We start from the raw sequence: 13765 nt of genomic DNA, 5'->3' as shown, positions 1-13765 counted from the left end.
GCTAGGTCTATGTGTAGTTTCTATGCACGAGTAGAACACAAAGCAGTTGTGGGCCTCGATATTGTCAATTTACTTGCCGTTACTAGTCTTATCTTGATTCGGCGGCATCGTGGGATGAAGCGGCCCGGACCGACCTTACACGTACGCTTACGCGAGACTGGTTCCACCGACTGACATGCACTAGTTGCATAAGGTGGCTAGCGGGTGTCTGTCTCTCCCACTTTAGTCGGATCGGTTTCGATGAAAAGGGTCCTTATGAAGGGTAAATAGAAATTGGCATATCACATTGTGGTTTTCGCGTAGGTAAGAAACGTTCTTGCTAGAAACCTATAGCAGCCACGTAAAAACTTGCAACAACAATTAGAGGACGTCTTACTTGTTTTTGCAGCATATGCCTTGTGATGTGATATGGCCAAAAGGATGTGATGAATGATATATGTGATGTATGAGATTGATCATGTTCTTGTAATAGGAATCACGACTTGCATGTCGATGAGTATGACAACCGGCAGGAGCCATAGGAGTTGTCTTAATTTATTTATGACATGCGTGTCAACATAAATGTCATGTAATTACTTTACTTTATTGCTAAAGCGTTAGCCATAGTAGTAGAAGTAATAGATGACGAGACAACTTCAAGAAGACATGATGATGGAGATCATGATGATGGAGATCATGGTGTCATGCCGGTGACAACGATGATCATGGAGCCCCGAAGATGGAGATCAAAAGGAGCAAAATGATATTGGCCATATCATGTCCCTATTTGATTGCATGTGATGTTTATCATGTTTTACATCTTATTTGATTAGAACGACGGTAGCTTAAATGAGATGATCCCTCACTAAAATTTCAAGAAAAGTGTTCCCCCTAACTGTGCACTGTTGCGAAGGTTCGTTGTTTCGAAGAACCACGTGATGATCGGGTGTGATAGATTCTAACGTTCGAATACAACGGGTGTTGACGAGCCTAGCATGTACAGACATGGCCTAGGGACACATGCGAAACACTTTATTTGACTTGACGAGCCTAGCATGTACAGACATGGCCTCGGAACACGGAAGACCGAAAGGTCGAACATGAGTCGTATAGAAGATACGATCAACATGAGATGTTCACCGTTGATGACTAGTCCGTCTCACGTGATGATCGGAGACGGCCTAGTCGATTCGGATCATGTTTCACATAGATGACTAGAGGGATGTCTATTTGAGTGGGAATTCATTCAATAATTTGATTAGATGAACTCAATTATCATGAACATAGTCTAAATTGTCTTTGCAAATATATCGTAGATAAATAGCTCACGTTGTAGCTCCCTGTTTCAATACGTTCCTAGAGAAAGATTAAGTTGAAAGATATTGTAAGCAATGATGCGGACTAGGTCCGTAGTCCGAGGAGTGTCCTCACTGCTACACAGAAGGCTTACGTCTTTGATGCACCGCTCGATGTGCAAACCCCTACAACGTCGTCTGTGGATGTTGTGAACACCTGACAGACACGTCATGATGACTACTTGATAGTTTAGTGGACCATACTTTACGGCTTAGAATCGGGATTCCAATGACGTTTTGAATGCCATAGAACATATGAGATGTTCCAAGAGCTGAAAATGGGATTTCAGGCTCATGCCTATGTTGAGAGGTGTGAGACCTCTGACAAGTTCTTTTGCCAACAAGATGGAGGAGAATAGCTCAGCTAGTGAGCATGTGCTCAGAATGTCTGGGTGCTACAATCACTTAAATCAAGTGGGAGTTAAACTTCCAGATAAGATAGTGATTGATAGAGTTCTCTAGCCACTATCACTAAGCTACTAGATCTTCATGATGAACTATGACATGCAAGGGATGGAGTTGATCCCGGAGCTGTTCGCGGTGCTTAAGACCGCAAAAGGTAGAAATCAAGAAGGAGCATCAAGTGTTGATGGTTTAACAAGACCACTGGTTTCAAGAAGGGCAAGGGCTAGAAGGGAAACTTCATGGATGGCAAACCAGTTGCCGCTCCAGTGAAGGAACCCAAGGTTGAACCCAAACCCGAGACTAAGTGCTTCTATTGTAAGGGGAGCGGTCACTGGTAGCAGAATTACCCCAAATGCATGGTAGATAAGAAGGGTGGCAACTTCAAAGTATATACGTGTTATTAATGTGTACCTCACTAGTACTCCTGGTAGTACCTGGGTATTGGATACCGGTTCAGTTGCTATTATTGGTGACTTGAAGCAAAAGCTATGAACTAAACGGAGACTGGCTAAGGGCGAGGTGACGATGTGTGTTGGAAGTGTTTCCAAAGTTGATGAGATCACCATCGTACGCTCCATCTGCCTTCGGGATTAGTATTGAACCTAGATAAATGTTATCAGGTGTCTACGTTGAGCATGAATATGATTAGATCATGTTCATTGCAATACGGTTATTCATTTAAATTAGAGAATAATGGTTATTCTGTTTACATGAATAATACCTTTCATGGTCATGCACCCTATGTGAATGGTTCATTGAATCTCGGTCGTGGTAATACACATGTTCATGCCAAAAGATGTAGAGTTAATAATGATAGTACCACTTTCTTGTGGCACTGCCGCTTAGGTCATATTGGCGTAAGATGCATGAAGAAACTCCATGTCGATGGATGTTTGGAGTCACTTGATTTTGAATCGCTTGACACATGCGAGCCATGCCTCACGGGCAGGATGACTAAGACCCCGTTTTCAGGTACAATGAAACGGGCAAGTGACTTGTTGGAAATCATACATACCGATGCATGTGATCCAATGAGAATTGAAGCGTGCAGTGGATATCGCTATTTTCTCATCTTCACTGACGATTTGGGTAGATATAGGTATATTTACTTAATGAAGCGCAAGTCTGAAACGTTTGAAAAGTTCAAGCAATTTTAGAGTGAAGTTAAGAATCATCATAACAAGAAGATCATGTTCCCATGATCTGATAAAAAGGGGATTTTCTGAGTTAAGAGTTTGGCAAACAATTAAGACATTGTGGAATTGTTTCACAGTTGAAGCCACCTGGAACACCACTGGGTTATGGTGTGTCCGGACGTCGTAATCGAACCTTATGAGATATGGTGCAATCTATGATGTCTCTTACCGATCTACCGTTTTCATTTTGAGGTTATGCATTAGAGATAGCTACATTCACTTTAGATAGGACACCATCTAAGTCCGTTGATACGACGTCGTATGAACATTGGTTTGGCAAGAAACCAAAGTTGTCGTTTCTTAATGTTTGGGGCTACGATGCTTAAGGCTTCAGCCGGAGAAGCTCGAACCCAAAGCGGACAAACACATCTTCATAGGATACCCAAAGGTGATAGTTGGGTATACCTTCTATCTCAGATCCGAGGGCAAATTGTTTGTCGCTCAGAACGCGGGTCCTTTCTCGAGAAGGAGTTTCTCTCGAAAGAATTGAGTGGGAGGAAGATAGAACTTGATGAGGTTGTCGAACCTTTATTTCAACCAGAGAGTGATGCAACACAGAAAGACGTTTTCTGTGGAGCCTACGTCTGTTGAATAGGAAGTTAATGATAGTGATCAAAAAGCTTCAAATCAAGTTGCTATCGAACCTCGTAGGTCGACAAGGATATGTACTACTCCTGAATGGTACGGTAATCCTGTCTTAGATATCATGTTGTTAGACAACAATGAACCTATGAGCTATGGAGAAGCGATGGTGGGCCCGTATTCCGACAAATGGTTAGAAGCCATGAAATCCGAGATAGGATCCATATATCAGAACAAAGTATGGACTTTGGTGGATTTGCCCGATGATCGGCAAGCCATTGAGATAAATGGATCTTTAAGAAGAAGACGGACGTGGGCGGTAATGTTACCGTCTATGAAGGTCGACTTATGGGAAAGAATCTTTTCACAAGTTCAAGGAGTTGACTACGATGAGAATTTCTCACCCGTAGCAATGCTTAAGTCCGTCGGAATCATGTTAGCATTAGTTGTATTTTTCGATTATGAAACTTACAGATGGATGTCAAAACAAGTTTTCTTACCAGTTTTCGTAAGAAAAGTTGTACGTGATACAATAAAGGTTTTATCGATCCTAAGGATGCTAAAAGGTATGCTGGCTCCAGCAATCCTTCTATGGACTAGAGCAAGCATCTCGGAGTCGGAATATATGCTTTGATGGAGTGATCAAAGCTTTTAGGTTTATACAATGTTTGCTAGAAACTTGTATTTACAAGAAAGTAAGTGGGAGCACTACAACATTTCTGATAAGTATATGTGGCTGACATGTTGTTCATCCGAAATAATGTAGAATTTCTGGAAAGCATAAACGGTTGTTTGAAGAGTGTTTTTCAAAGGAAGACCTAGATAAAGCTGCTTACATATTGGGCATCAAGATCTATAGAGATAGATCAAGACGCCTGATCGTACTTTCAAAGAACGCACACCTTGACATGTTTTTGAAGGAGTTCAAAATAGATCAGTCAAAGAAGGGGTTCTTGCCTGAGTTGTAAGGTGTGAAGTTGAGTAAGACTCAAAGATTCACCACGGCAGAAGAAAGAGGAAGGACGAAGGTCGTCCCCTATGCTTTTGTCATAGGCTCTATACGGTATGCCATACTGAGTACCGCACCAGATGTGTGCCTTGCCACATGTCTGGCAAGAGGGTACAAAGGTGATCTAGGAGTAGATCACCAGATAGTGGTCAAAATTATCCTTAGAGGAATAAGGAAATGTTTCTCGGTTATGGAGGTGACAAAGAGTTCGTCATAAAGAGTTACGTCGATGCAAGCTTAACACCTATCCGGATAGCTCTGAGTAGAGACACCGGATACGTATAATGGAGCAACAATTTGGAATAGCTCCAAGTGGAACGTGGCAGCAGCATCTATGATATAAAGTTTTGCGAAATACATAGGGATCTGAATATGGCAAGACCCGTTGACTACAACCTCTCTTACAAGCATAACATGATCAAACCCAGAACTCATTGAGTGTTAATCACATAGTGATGTGAACTAGATTATAGACTCTAGTAAACTCTTTGGATGTTGGTCACTTGGCGATGTGACTTGTGAGTGTTAATCACATGGCGATGTGAACTAGATTATTGACTCTAATGCAAGTGGGAGACTGTTGGGAATATGCCCTAGAGGCAATAATAAATTAGTTATTATTATTATATTTCATTGTTCATGATAATCGTTTATTATCCATGCTAGAATTGTATTGATAGGAAACTCAGATACATGTGTGTATACATAACAACACCATGTCTCTAGTAAGCCTCTAGTTGACTAGCTCATTGATCAATAGATGGTTACGGTTACCTGACCATGGACATTGGATGTCGTTGATAACAGGTTGTAGTCATGGTGTGATGGACAAGACCCAATCCTAAGCCTAGCACAAGATCGTGTAGTTCGTTTGCTAAAGCTTTTCTAATGTCAAGTATCATTTCCTTAGACCATGAGATTGTGCAACTCCCGGATAACGTAGGAGTGCTTTGTGTGTGCCAAACGTCACAACGTAACTGGGTGGCTATAAAGGTTCACTACAGGTATCTCCGAAAGTGTCTATTGGGTTGGCATGAATCGGGACTGGGATTTGTCACTCCGTGTAATGGAGAGGTATCTCTAGGCCCACTCGGTAGGACATCATCACAATGTGCACAATGTGACCAAGGAGTTGATCACGGGATGATGTGTTACGGAATGAGTAAAGAGACTTGCCGGTAATGAGATTGAACAAGGTATCGGGATACCGACGATCGAATCTCAGGTAAGTACAATACCGCTGGACAAAGGGAATTGAATACGGGATTGATTGAATCCTCGACATCGTGGTTCATCCGATGAGATCATCGTGGAACATGTTGGAGCCAACATGGGTATCCAGATCCCGCTGTTGGTTATTGACCGGAGAGTTGTCTCGGCCATGTCTGCATGACTCCCGAACCCGTAGGGTCTACACACTTAAGGTTCGATGACGCTAGGGTTATAGGGAAAGTATGTACGCGGTTACCGAATGTTGTTCAGAGTCCCGGATGAGATCTCGGATGTCACGAGGAGTTCCGGATGGTCCGGAGGTAAAGATTGATATATAGGAAGTATGGTTTTGGCCACTGGAAGTGTTCCGGGCATCACCGGTAGTGTACCGGGACCACCGGAGGGGTCTGGGGGTCCTCCAGGTGGGGCCACTAGCCCCGGAGGCCTACATGGGCCAATAGTGGGAAGGTACCAACCCCTAGGTGGGCTGGGGCGCCTCCCACCAAGGCCCAAGGCGCAAGGGAGAGTGGGAGGGGGCAAACCCTAGGTCCACATGGGCCTTAAGGCCCACCCTAGGTGCGCCCCCTCTCTCCCCCCTTGGCTGCAACCCTAGATGGGTTTTGGGGCTGCCGCCACCCCTAGGGAGGGAACCCTACATGGGGGCGCAGCCCCTCCCCTTCCCCTATATATAATTGAGGTATTGGGGGCTGCAACATATGCTAGATCATCTCCCTCTTGGCGCAGCCCTACCTCTCTCCCTCCTCGTCTCTCATAGTGCTTGGCGAAGCCCTGCTGGAGTTCCGCGCTCCTCCACCACCACCACGCCGTTGTGCTGCTGCTGGACGGAGTCTTCCCCAACCTCTCCTTCTCCCCTTGCTGGATCAAGGCGTAGGAGATGTCACCAGGCTGCACGTGTGTTGAACGCGGAGGCTCCGTTGTTCGGCGCTTAGATCGGAATCAACTGTGATCTGAATCGCTACGAGTACGACTCCTTCATCCCCGTTCTTGCAATGCTTCCTCTTAGCGATCTACAAGGGGATGTAGATGCACGCCCCTTCCCCTCGTTGCTAGATTACTCCATAGATTGATCTTGGTGATGCGTAGAAAATTTTAAATTTCTGCTACGATCCCCAACAAGTTGCATGGCAATATATGTCGGATTGGCTATGGAAATGCCATGATGGGTAGCTATGGTGGCTGTTTTGAGGAATGATATATGGTGGGTGTATGCACCGACGAAAGTTGCGCGGTACTAGAAAGGCTAACATTAGTCATAAAGAACTCACATACTTATTGCAAAAGTTTATTAGCTATCGAAGCAAAGTATTAGACGCATGCTCCTAGGGGAAGGGTTGTTAGGAGTTAACCATCGCGCGATCCCGACCTCCACAAAAAGGATGAAAATCAATAAATAAATCATGCTCTGACCCTTGTCACATAATGGTTCACCATAAGTGCATGCTACAGGAATCACAAACTTCAACACAAGTATTTCTACCAATCCACAATTACTCACTAGCATGACTCTAATATCACCATCCTTATATCTCAAAACAATATGCAAGGAATCAACCTTCTCATAGTATTCAATGCACTTTATATGAAAGTTTTTATTATATCCCTCTTGGATGCCCATGATATTAGGAATAGATTCATTACCTAAGAAAATTACCATGTTGTTTAGGACTCTCAAAATAATATATGTGAAGCATTAGAGAAAAGGACAAACTACTCCCAAAGATATAAGTGAAGCTCAATGAGTAGTTGAATAATTATGTAACAATGAGAAGACTCTCCCATCTAAAAAAATTCATATCTTAAGTACAGCAAAAAAATGACACTCCAAGGATAGCACGAATCATGTGAAGAAGCAAAAACTTAGGCTCAACCGATACTAATCAATAATTGTTGAAGAAGAAAGGTGGGATGCCTGTCGGGGCATCCCCAAGCTTAGATGCTTGAGACTTCTTGAAATATGAATTAGGGATGCCTTGAGCATCCCGAAGCTTGAGCTTTTGTGTGTGCTTAATTCCTCTCATATCATGATTTCCGAAATCTTAAAACTTCATCCACGCAAAACTCAACAAAAACTCGTGAGATAGGTTAGTATAAATCAATGCAAAACTTTATAGACTCTACTATAGCAAATTACTAAAATTATTACTCCCTCCATCCATCTATATAGGGCCTAATGCAATTTTCAAGAACGTCTTTGACTATTGACAAGATTAATAGTACATGACATGCATAATGTGAAAATTATATCATTGAAAGCTCCTTTCACATATGAATTTGACGATATGCTTTGTGTAAGTTGCATGTCATATATTATTGCTCTAACATTTGGTCAAAGTTAACCTCGAAAAACAATCATTAAACAAGCAAACATATGCAAGCAATGCAAACATAACAGCAATCTGCCAAAACAGAACAATCTGTAAAGAATGCAGCAAGATCCATACCTAATTAACTCCAAAAAATATGAAAAAAAATTCCGCGCTGTAGATAATTTATAAGATCATACTGTGTCCAAATTTCATGTCATTTTGACATATTGAATGTTCTAGGGAATTTTTGCACTACAAGCAAACTTTCTGTTTTGGAACAACAACTCCTATACTTGCAAATTAAGCATGGTAAAGGCTATCCTTGACATTTTTATTGAAATAAAAGATAAATAACATTAATATAAATAGCAGAAAGCAAATCCTAACAAAAGAAAATGACACTCCAAGCAAAAGACATATCATGTGGTGAATAAAAATATAGCCTCAAGTACATTTACCGATGGATTGAAGACGAAAGAGGGGATGCCTTCCGGGGCATCCCCAAGCTTAGGATCTTGGTTATCCTTGAATACTACCTCGGGGTGCCTTGGGCATCCCTAATCTTAGGATCTTGCCACTACTTATTCCATAGTCCATCAAAACTCTACCCAAAACTTGAAAACTTCACAACACAAAACTTAACGGAATTTCGTGAGATGGGTTAGTATGATAAAGAGCAAATCAATCACTTAGGTACTGTCAAAGATAAGATCCATAATTGTTCTCACACAATGCCTACTGTATCGTATCATTTCCAAAATTTATATTACTTAATATAATCAATGGAAACGCTAAAACAAGCAAACTATGCATCAAAAACAGAATCTGCCAAGAACAGAACAGTCTATAATGATCTGAATGATAACCATATCTATGCACCTCCACAAATTCTGAGAAAATTATGAAAATTAAGGAAATTTGTATATCAATCAGCATCAAAAAGAATCAACTCAATAGCACTCTCTGGATAGAAATAAGAAATGATTCCGTGAGCGCAAAGTTTCTGTCTTTTTTCATCATGATCAAACAACTATCACCCAAACTAATCATAAAGGCTTTAGTTGGCACTTTATTGAAACTAAAGCAATAAAACATGGTTAATACAATATACTAATCATGTGAACACACAAAAACAGTAAGGATACATATTGGGTTGTCTCCCAACAAGCGCTTTTCTTTAATGCCTTTCAAGCTAGGCATGATCATTTCAGGGATGCTCACATAAAAGATAGGAATTGAAACATAATGGGAGCATCATGAAGCATATGACTAACACATTTAAGTCTACCCCACACTAGTAGAAAACAGGGCTATGGTCCAGGCCGGCTCAGCCCATTAGTCCCGGTTCAGTGTAGAACCGGGACCAATGTGGGCATTGGTCCCGGTTCGTGAGCCCAGGGGGCCGGCCGGGCCACGTGGGCCATTGGTCCCGGTTCGTCTGGACCTTTTGGTCCCGGTTGGTGGGACGAACCGGGACCAATGGGCCTCGCTCCTGGCCCACCACCATTGGTCCCGGTTGGTGGCTTGAACCGGGACCAAACGCTCCACTTTAGTCCTGGTTCATGCCACCAACCGGGACCAATGAGGTGCCTATATATACCCCCTCGCGCAAGAGCAGAGCACAGTGCTCTGTTTTTTCTGGCCGAGGGGGAGAGGGCTTTGTGGTGCTCTAGCTCCCTCCTATGCACATGAGGTGTTCGATGGAATGCCCGAGCCATACTACTTAAGCTTTCTCCTCTCGAAGCTCGACCTCCAAGCTCCATTTTCCTCGAGATTTGTCTAGATTTAGCGGTCCGTCACGCCCCGTCCCCGTCTTCACCGCCGTCGATCACCCGCGCCGATCTCATCACCGACACCACCGTGGTGAGCCTCTTGTTCTTATCTTCTTTCTGAAAGGCAAAATATTCTTACTTGTATGTTTAGATAGATACTTGTATCATTTTCTTACATTTATTATTGCATCTTATATAGTGCGATGGTTTTGGTATCCACCCCCGTCGGCCCTCGTCCTGTCTATGATTCGGATTTGGTATGTATATTATCTTTATAACTATTGGTTCATTTATTGTTTATGAAAATTATGCCGACCAACGTGACATAGATTTTATTTATCTAGGATGTATGTGAATTGGAAATGCCAACCGACCCTATTGTCGAGAGGTTAAATTTAGTTGAAGAAGAAAACAATTTGTTGAAGGAAAAAATAATAAAAATTGAGGAGGAGAAGATGATATTGGAGTTGCATGTTGAGGATGTCGTCGATGACACAAGATCAAGATGGATGCAATGCGCTTGAAGATTAGAATTATTAGAAAATATGCCATTCATACCGAGGCTTGGTATCATTATGCCGTTGGATCAATTGTTACCTTGGTTGCGATTATGATCGCATTTGTTTTCGCATTGAATGTTTTACATAGTTTCAATGTATGGTTTAATTAATTAGATGCTCTAGAGAGCTATATATTGTTAGATGAGAACTATGTATGCACTTTGGTTTTAATGTGATGATGAACTTGTATTAATTTGGACACTTAATTATATATAATGCACGCAGATGAACCGGCAATGGATGTACGGTGACAGACACACCCGCGAGTACATTAAGGGCGTGCATGACTTTCTCGATGCGGCTGAGGCAAACAAGCAGAATGGTTTTATGTGTTGTCCATGCACTGAATGTGGGAATACGAGGTCTTACTCTAACCGGAAAATCCTTCACTCCCACCTGCTTTACAAGGGTTTCATGCCACACTATAATGTTTGGACGAGGCACGGAGAAATAGGGGTTATGATGGAAGACGGCGAAGAAGAAGAGTACGATGACAACTATGTGCCCCCTGAATATGGTGATGCTGCAACGGGGGGAGCTGGTGAAGATCAAGAGGAACCAGACTATGTACCCAATGATGCTGCCACGGGTGAAGCTGCTGAAGATCAAGAGGAACCAGATGATGTGCCCGATGATGATGATCTCCGCCGGGTCATTGTCGATGCAAGGACGCAATGCATTAGTCAAAAGGAGAAGCTGAAGTTCGATCGCATGTTAGAGGATCACAAAAAAGGGTTATACCCCAATTGCGAAGATGGCAACACAAAGCTCGGTATCGTACTGGAATTGCTGCAGTGGAAGGCAGAGAATGCTGTGGCTGACAAAGGATTTGAGAAGCTACTGAAAATATTGAAGAAGAAGCTTCCAAAGGATAACGAATTGCCCGACAGTACATACGCAACAAAGAAGGTCGTATGCCCTCTAGGATTGGAGGTGGAGAAGATACATGCATGCCCTAATGACTGCATCCTCTACCGCGGTGCATACAAGGATCTGAACGCATGCCCGGTATGCGGTGCGTTGCGGTATAAGATCAGACGAGATGACCCTAGTGATGTTGACGGCGAGCCCCTCAGGAAGAGGGTTCCTGCGAAGGTGATGTAGTATGCTCCTATAATACCACGGTTGAAACGTCTGTTCAGAAACGAAGAGCATGCCAAGTTGATGCGATGGCACAGTGAGAACCGAAAGAAAGATGGGAAGTTGAGAGCACCCGCTGACGGGTCGCAGTGGAGAAAAATCGAGAGAAAGTACTGGGATGAGTTTGCAAAGGACCCAAGGAATGTATGGTTTGCTTTAAGAGCGGATGGCATTAATCCTTTCGGGGAGCAGAGCAGCAATCACAGCACCTGGCCCGTGACTCTATGTATGTATAACCTTCCTCCTTGGATGTGCATGAAGCGGAAGTTCATTATGATGCCAGTTCTCATCCAAGGCCCTAAGCAACCCGGCAACGAAATTGATGTGTACCTAAGGCCATTAGTTGAAGAACTTTTACAGCTGTGGAATGGAAACGGTGTACGTACGTGGGATGAGCACAGACAGGAGGAATTTAACCTTAAGGCGTTGCTGTTCGTGACCATCAATGATTGGCCCGCTCTCAGTAACCTTTCAGGACAGACAAACAAAGGATACCACGCATGCACGCACTGTTTAGATGACACTGAAAGTATATACCTGGACAAATGCAGGAAGAATGTGTACCTTGGCCATCGTCGATTTCTTCCGACCAACCATCAATGTCGAAAGAAAGGCAAGCATTTCAAAGGCGAGGCAGATCACCGGAAGAAGCCCGCCATGCGCACCGGTGATCACGTGCTTGCTATGGTCAATGATTTACACTACGTAATCTTTGGAAAGGGTTCCGGTGGACTAGCTGTTCCGAATGACGCTGAGGGACACGCACCCATGTGGAAGAAGAAATCTATATTTTGGGACCTACCCTACTGGAAAGACCTAGAGGTCCGCTCCTCAATCGACGTGATGCACGTGACGAAGAACCTTTGCGTGAACCTGCTAGGCTTCTTGGGCGTGTATGTGAAGACAAAAGATACACCTGAGGCACGAGAGGACCTGCAACGTTTGCACGAAAAAGACGGCATGCCTCCGAAGCAGTATAAAGGTCCTGCCAGCTACGCTCTTACGAAAGAAGAGAAAGAAATCTTCTTTGAATGCCTGCTCAGTATGAAGGTCACGACTGGCTTCTCGTCGAATATAAAGGGAATAATAAATATGCCAGAGAAAAAGTTTCAGAACCTAAAGTCTCATGACTGCCACGTGATTATGACGCAACTGCTTCCGGTTGCATTGAGGGGGCTTCTATAGGAAAACGTCCGATTAGCCATTGTGAAGCTATGTGCATTCCTCAATGCAATCTCTCAGAAGGTGATCGATCCAGAAATCGTACCAAGGGTAAGGAGTGATGTGGTGCAATGTCTTGTCAGTTTCGAGCTGGTGTTCCCACCATCCTTCTTCAATATCATGACGCACGTCCTAGTTCATCTAGTCGACGAGATTGTCATCCTGGGGCCCGTATTTCTACACAATATGTTCCCCTTTGAGAGGTTCATGGGAGTCCTAAAGAAATATGTCCGTAACCGCGCTATACCAGAAGGAAGCATCTCCATGGGCCATCAAACAGAGGATGTTATCGGGTTTTGTGTTGACTTCATTCCTGGCCTTAACAAGATAGGTCTCCCTAAATCGCGGTATGAGGGGACACTGACTGGAAAAGGCACTCTTGGAAGAGACTCAATAATATGCAGGGACGGATATTCTTGGTCTCAAGCACACTACACAGTTCTACAGAACTCTACCTTGGTGACCCCGTATGTCGATGAACACAAGAACAGTCTGCACTCCAAACACCCGGAGCAGTGCGACGGCTGGATTACATGTGAACACATCAGGACTTTCAGCAGTTGGTTGGAAACACGTCTCAGAGGTGACAACACTAAAAAACTATAAGTATTTAGTTGTAAGTATAAATAAAAAATAAATAGAAAAATATTTCTATTTTTATAGTAAAGTTATTCATAAACTAGTGATTCACACAAATTTTATAAAATTCCAATTTAAACTATTCAAAATTTTAAAACTAATGGCACTAACAGAAAGTTTATAATTTTTGTGACCTAAAATCAAAAAGAAATCACTAAAAAACTATAAGTATTTAGTTGTAAGTATAAATAAAAAATAAATAGAAAAAAAATTCTATTTTTATAGTAAAGTTATTCATAAACTAGTGATTCACACAAATTTTATAAAATTCCAATTTAAACTATTCAAAATTTTAAAACTAATGGCACTAACAGAAAGTTTATAATTTTTGTGACCTAAAAGAAAAAAGAAATCACTAAAAAACTGTA

The sequence above is a fragment of the Triticum dicoccoides genome, chromosome 7B (assembly GCF_002162155.2).
Source record: "Triticum dicoccoides isolate Atlit2015 ecotype Zavitan chromosome 7B, WEW_v2.0, whole genome shotgun sequence".
NCBI lineage: Eukaryota > Viridiplantae > Streptophyta > Magnoliopsida > Poales > Poaceae > Triticum > Triticum dicoccoides.
Note: the sequence above shows the minus strand (reverse complement) of the source record.